The 6,370-nt window shown below is 35.6% G+C and overlaps 1 pseudogene; it reads left to right on the forward strand.

The window, feature by feature from the left end:
* Positions 1–3,711: 3,711 nt before the first annotated feature.
* Positions 3,712–4,793, forward strand: LOC135152819 (calmodulin-binding protein 60 D-like; annotated as a pseudogene).
* Positions 4,794–6,370: the final 1,577 nt, after the last annotated feature.

The raw sequence follows: 6,370 nt of genomic DNA on the forward strand, positions 1-6,370 counted from the left end.
AATGCCCTTTCTTTTGGCTTTTCTCAATCTCTTCATCTTGCTCCATTTCAAGCTCATAAGTCTTTAAGGTTCCATACAGTCTCTCTAGAGTATAGTCTTTGAATTCTTGTGTGTTTCTGAGAGAGACTGTCATAGGTTTCCATTCTTTGGGAAGAGCTCTTAAGAATTTCAAATTTGAATCCTTAACTTGATATACTCTTCCAAAAAGCTTTAGACCATTTAACAGTTTTTAAAATCTGTTAAAAGTGTCACTCAAACCTTCACCAGACTTGAAATGGAATGACTCATATTGTTGAATCAGAAGCTGCATTTTGTTTTCTCTTACTTGCTCATTCCCTTCACAGATGGTCCTGATGGTGTCCCAAACTTCTTTGGCACTTGTGCAGCTGATAACACTATCAATCATTTCTTGATCCAAACCATTGAACAGAAGGTTCATGGTTTTCTTGTCCTTGTGCACTTCTTCAGTATCTTCTTGAGAATACTCATGGATAGGTTTTGGAATCATTTTACCTACCATGTCTTCACCATCAGCTCCCATACTGGTGCAGACCTTCATTGGGACATGAGGTCCTTTTTCAATGCAGTTCACATAGCTTTCATCAATGGACAACAAATGCAAATGCATTCTCACTTTCCAGTGAAAGTAGTTGTCTTTGTCAAGAACAGGAATCTTCACTCCAGCATCCTTCTTTCCCATCTTTCTTTAGCAGTGTTGATCTTTTTCCCTGTTTGTTGGGAACCTGGCTCTGATACCGATTGTTATTTTACACTGACTATAAGAAAGATTGTAGAAGGGGGGGGGGTTGAATACAATCTTTTACAAATTTAAAAGATTCAAGAACAATACACTAAGAACACAGTAAACAGAATAACACCAAGTATTAAAAATACGGGTGGATTGAATGATCCACCCGTGAGATTTTATATAGAAGAATCTGTGGATTATTTACAATTCGCACAGCTTCTGGTTCATCACTCAAGAACAAGTTCTAACTCTCAGATTTTCTCTTTTTGTAATTTGAACAAGTTCAACTGATGCTTCTAACTTGGTTATATACTCCGAGTTTTACAAAGCTTTTAGCTAGATTACAAAATGCACTCTAATCTAAAAACAATGCTGCACAACTTTGTCTTATGCATGCTTTCTGAGATGTCTTCATCTTTGACCATCATCTTGATTTGATCCAGATTGCACTGCATGAGATAAGTATGTTTCTGCTTCTTCTTTATTTTCCTAATTAGGCTTCCATGTCTATTTTAGTGTAATTCGATCCATGTGATTTGTCAGACTTAAGCTCTAGTCACTTTCAACTGCTCTTTGCTTCATCAGTTGAAAGTTCTGGTTACTTTCAACTGCTCTTGACTTCATCAGTTGAATGTTGTGCTAGGCTCATCAGTTGAATGAATTACAAACTTCATCAGTTGAATGTTGTTCCAGTCTCATCAGTTGAATTCCTTAGCATCATCAGTTGAATACTTTGTCTTCAGTTGAATGCTTGGTTTTCATCAGTTGAAACATGGTTCAGTCTTCATCAGTTGAATAATTACAGCTCATCAGTTGAATATCCTTCACTTAGATAAAATTACATGGCATTGGATATTTACAATTAGCCATCATATTCTACCCATCCGTTGATAATTCCCAATGATAAGAAATATAACAATTACAACTGAAATTTGATAAAGATTCTAAGTAAGACATGTTACAAAATGTTTATGTTATCATCAAAAATTATTAACACCAGCCTTATTAACACCAGCCTTATTAACCGAGCAGGAGCTCATTTTTCTTTACATCAGCCTTATTAACACCAAAATCTATAAGAACAACAACCAAAAAAGCAAATACACATAACCCAGCAAATATAAGTTAAGTGAGCAAAAATTACCATAGAAAATTAACCCAACAAACAAATACACAAATAACCCAACAGAGCAAATTAATATACATATAACCTCAACAGAGCAAATATAATCAAAAGCGTAAACGCTTTATTTACCCTAATTGAGCAAATAGCCGGCTTAATTAGTGCGAGAACCCTTAACCTTCAAGCTTAGTGGAGTCTTCAAGGTTAATCTACACAAACTAAGAGATGCGCATGTGAGAAAGGAACCCTAATTTAGAGAGATGGATCCTAATTTACACAGATGCTTGAGAGAGAGACACAGAGATGAAAGAAACAATAGAGATGAGAGACTCAAGAGAGATGAGATACCTGAGAGAATGAGAGAGTCGACTGAAAAGATGAAGCGAAAGAAATGAGCGAGTTTTGGTGTTGGAAAGATTTTGGTCCTAAAAAGAATCCGCCCAATGAAAAATCAAAACCCCCGCTTAAACTAAAATGCAGTCAAGTTGACCGAAGTGTAAACTCTCTTGCAACATCTTTCTAAAGGTATTGCAATTGCCATGGTTTTGTAATTTCATCAAAAAATGTTTATGATCAGTGCAACATTTTTTTGTCTGTTGCAACACATTATAAATTGTTACAGTAAAGTTGAAAAAATTTGGCCTATTGCAACACTTTATGCAACATTAATCATTTGGGGCTTGCAATAGGCCAAATATGGTGTAGTGCACATCTGCACCACTGGACATTAAAGATTTCTTGCAGAAGAAAGTTTTTTTAGAGGTACCAACTTAAAATATATTTTATTCTGCAATTATGTGTGTTAAACAGATTGCATCTTGTACTTGAGAGATTTTTTGTTTTAATTAGTGTAAAACAATAGTAAGGGTTCACTTATAATGTGTGTGTGTGTGTATACAGGTAGAGATTGTTACAGCGCCAGAGATCCAAAGGTAGGTGCACCGAGTCTCAGAGCACATCAATTCCTTCCTGGCATAATATGATGCCTCAATCAGACAAAGAGAGGGGAGGACTGAAGAATAGCTATTTGATTTAGATCTCTCATCAACCCTGGTCTAGGTTATCTTTCTTTCAATTGATTTAGGCAGAACCCCTTTTTTGTGCTTTCAACTTTTTCCTGCACTTTACAAATTTAAGTCAAACTGTATAACAACGCGAGTCAAACATCCTCATCTAATCACAAATTAGGATATTGTAATAAATATAGCTTGAAAACAATAAAATCATGTTGTATGAGATGATTTAATTTAATAAATTAGGGAACCTTCCACTTTAAAATCTAAAAATTCCAGTATTCATTTTGAATGTAATTTTGACTTGGTTAAATAATATATTGATTATGACTTTTATATCCTAATGAATTTTTATATAAAAAAATCAGTTCAAATGTGTTTATTGATTCATCCTTTTTCTTAAAAAATAGAGTACTTATTATTTATTATTATTATTGTTATATATTGAAAAATATAGCTTCTTGGCTCTAAGCTTCAGCCCTTATTGAAACAAAACATATCTAACTTGAATCCTTCACAATAAAACTTATTGCAACCAAGAAGCTTATTTCACCTCCGACCATACAAAACTTCTTCCTAAAAACCTATATCGACTCTGGCTCCAACCAAATGAGGCTATTTTACCTCCTGCCTTCTCCCCAATCAAACCAAGCTTGTGTTCCAACCAAACAACTTCATTATTTTATCCCAAAGCTATTTCAACCATATAAGCCAAGTCTTGTCATAATGTATAGTCATGAGTTCTAACTGTTTGGGCATATGAAAATAAGCATGTAGTCGCGATCCTAACAAGGTATTGCGCCTACAAGAGCCCACATTACCCTTTTATGAAAGTCCTTCCTCGGAATGCAGGTGTGGTGAAGGAGCGTGAAGGGAAAGACCACTTCTGACTGGAGACGTGCAGGTGATCTTAGGGAATGAGTGATAACTATTGGTGAGGTGTAATTTACAAACAACCCAAGCTAGATAGGGAGCATAAAGTTCATGCTAGGCCTGAAAGTAGCCGCAGGATATTGTGAGGGTATCCGAATACGCGTGGCAAAAAAAGACACCTTCACTGTTAAGGATCACAGAGGAGAATGTGGGTTAAATGCTTGTTACATGTGCACCGTTTATCTGTTGTCATTTTGCTTCAGTATATAAGAGGCATTATCGATCAGCACTAAATGACGAGGTCTGGAATTATAAAAGATTGGGAAAGATGGATCATTCCACATAAGGGTTAATAAAGATGGGATTTCTGCAGTTGAGGACCTTTAACGACTCGTGGCAAGAGAAGCATAGGTTGCGTAATGTAAAAATCTTGAATTTTATCACCAATTTATTTTAGGCTACTTTTTCTTTTCATATAGTAGTTAATTAATTATAAAACTTTGTGGATATTCTAGATACTGGGAAGTGGAATGTCCAATAATATGTGGGATGTTCTCTTAGAGCATGCGAAGACTTGTATACTGACCTGGGAGAGTTTATGTATACTAACCCTCTGTGAGAAATATTGGTGTTGTTTTTAACATCTATGAGTTGAGTGGCTTGATTGTTGATAATGAATTTCATTCGGCAGGCTCTCTTTCCGAGAGTCAGAAGGTTGGTTTTCCTGCAATTCTCTTTATTATTTCCTATACTTTCAGTTTTGGGGAAAAAAAAGAAATTAATTAATATATAGCTAAATTCCTGGTATTTACCTGCAGGTGATAAAGGTTTGTATATTCCTAACCATCCTGACAGCTCTGGTTTTTATCATCTGATCACTGCTCTAATCCTTTATGGATACCTAATACCCATCTCGCTTTATGTTTCTCTTGAGGTTGTCAAGATCTTGCAAGCAATATTTATTAACCAGGATTTGCACATGTATGATGAAGATCGCGAGGAACTCCTCTCAAGCACGGACTTCAAATCTAAATGAGGAGTCAGGCCAGGTAGACACTATTCTCTCTGATAAAACTGGAAACTTTAACTTGCAATCATATGGAATTTCTTAAGTGTTCCATAGCTGGAACTGCATATGGCATCTCTTCTAGTGATGTAGAAGTTGTGGCATCAAAACATATGGCAATGGACCTTGACCAGCATGATTTAGCGAAAAATTATTTGCACAGGAATGACAGAAGTTTCGAGATTGGGTTTGGTTTTCATCCATCAGTAATTGAGCTTGAGAATATTGTTTATTCTAAGGTTGAAAACCTTCACAAACCTATAGTCGAAGGGTTTAACTTTGGACAACCGCATCAAGAATTGTAATTGGTCAAAGGAACCCCATGCAAAGATACTTTTGTTATTCGTAAGGACACTTGTGATTTGCCACACAGCAATCGCTGAGCTAATTGAGGAGACTGACAACTTTAATTATCAAGCAGAGTCATCAGATGAAGGAGCTTTCCTTGTTGCAGCTAGAGAACTTGGATTCCAGTTCCGTAAAAGGACTCAATCAAGCATTTCTGTGCGCGACAGACATCCTTTCTCTATAGGATACATTGAAAGGTCACAAAGTATATCTTTATTATTGTTTTCTAGCCTTGGATTAGTTGATTGACGCTTGACACATTTTCTAACAATATTCAGGAAGTTTAAACTTCTCAATCTGCTGGATTTTACAAGCAAAAGGAAGAGATGTATTCTTATATAACACAAGTCTAAACTTGAGAAGGAAGTTGAAGAGGCAAAGAAGAACTCTGGGAAGATGTTTGTTAACGATCACATGATTGCAAAAGGGAGTAATAATTCATCGGAGGATTTACCAGACCTTGGAAGTGTTTTTAATAAAAAAATATCTCTAAACTTAAGAAAGAAATTAAAGAGGCCAAAACGGAACTGGGTAAACTATATGAGCCAAATGGCAAGAAAGACGAAAGAGAGCAAAATTGATCTTTTGGCCAGACTCAACGAGCTGGTTATGAATTTTGAGCAATAATTTAGTGGAGATTGTTCCAGACCTTGGAAGCGTTTTGAATAAAAAAAATATCTCAAAGCTTTAGAAAGAAATTGAAGAAGCCAAAAAGGAAATGGTTAAACTATATGAGCCAAATGGCAAGAAAGTCGAAAGACAGCAAAATCTGTCTTTCGGCCAGATGCAACAAGATGGTTCAGAATTTCCAGGATTGAATAAGACTAGGTACTATCCTGCTTTTCTTGGTATATACGTGTTACTTGTTGTGTTTGCGTTGCTCTGTTGTTGGAATGTTTATTGTGCCTGTTAGTGTCCTGCTTTTGTGACAAATAAACTTGTGAGGACTTGACGTTTATATTATCAGCACTTAAAGGCATAAATGTTGACTTCACTTTGTATCCTCATTAGTTCTAGCACAATAGAGATTATTTACACATTCACGGTAGGTATTTGAAAAATTAGGCTTATGCAATCTTCATGAACGAAATTATTTGTTCAATGATCAAATACTATCTGAAAGAAATAATTGGCTTTATTGGCCGTAAAATTTGTAGTCAGATGTGAAAGAAAATAAACTAATCTTCTTTGGAGTTATT

This window comes from Daucus carota, chromosome 5 (genome assembly GCF_001625215.2).
Source record: "Daucus carota subsp. sativus chromosome 5, DH1 v3.0, whole genome shotgun sequence".
Taxonomy (NCBI): Eukaryota; Viridiplantae; Streptophyta; class Magnoliopsida; order Apiales; family Apiaceae; genus Daucus; species Daucus carota.